The sequence below is a fragment of the Galeopterus variegatus genome, unplaced genomic scaffold (assembly GCF_000696425.1).
Source record: "Galeopterus variegatus unplaced genomic scaffold, G_variegatus-3.0.2 Scaffold16697, whole genome shotgun sequence".
Taxonomy (NCBI): Eukaryota; Metazoa; Chordata; class Mammalia; order Dermoptera; family Cynocephalidae; genus Galeopterus; species Galeopterus variegatus.
The window spans coordinates 3,448-4,121 of NW_007742808.1; positions in this window are offsets into that span (position 1 = coordinate 3,448).

Below are 674 nucleotides of genomic sequence, written 5' to 3' on the forward strand. Positions count from 1 at the left end.
TTTACTTAATTGTAAGATGCATTTTTGAAAACCTTTTCAACATTTCTGAAATTGGCATGCATCTTATATGTTGATGTATTATGGTTTAATTGGCAGAATGTTTTTCTTTTTTTGTAGTAAATAAAATAATGGTGTATCTTACAGTCAGTGATGCCTTTGATTCAGCAAAGTGTAATTAATTACTAACTTGGAGAACATAAAAACAAAGTGGAAATGAAATTATGTAGATGGAAAATTGACTGGGGTTTAAACATTCTAAGATCCTCTTTTGGGAAGAGAGAAGAGATATTGAACAGATTTAGATTTTGTTAAGTCAATTGTGACTATGAAAATTTAAGGGAATCCTAACTATATATCATAACTACACAGAGAAAATAATTATTTTGAATGACATTAAAACACACTTTTTTGGCTATACATTACTGGTGGACTATATACAATGAACAGAAAGAGCCATGAATAAAATATCAGGCCGCATTAAGTAGTCTACTTGTTGGTAGTAAGCAGTAATATTGTTATTTTGAAACTATCCAATATGTAATGGGCTAATGTCTTTAGGATCCAAGATTTTCAAGATAATAAAGATAAAAGTATATAATTAAGTTAGTTGAAGCCCTGTAACCTTAAGTATGAATTGGGAATATAGTAAAACTCTATGATTTACTTTTCACTTA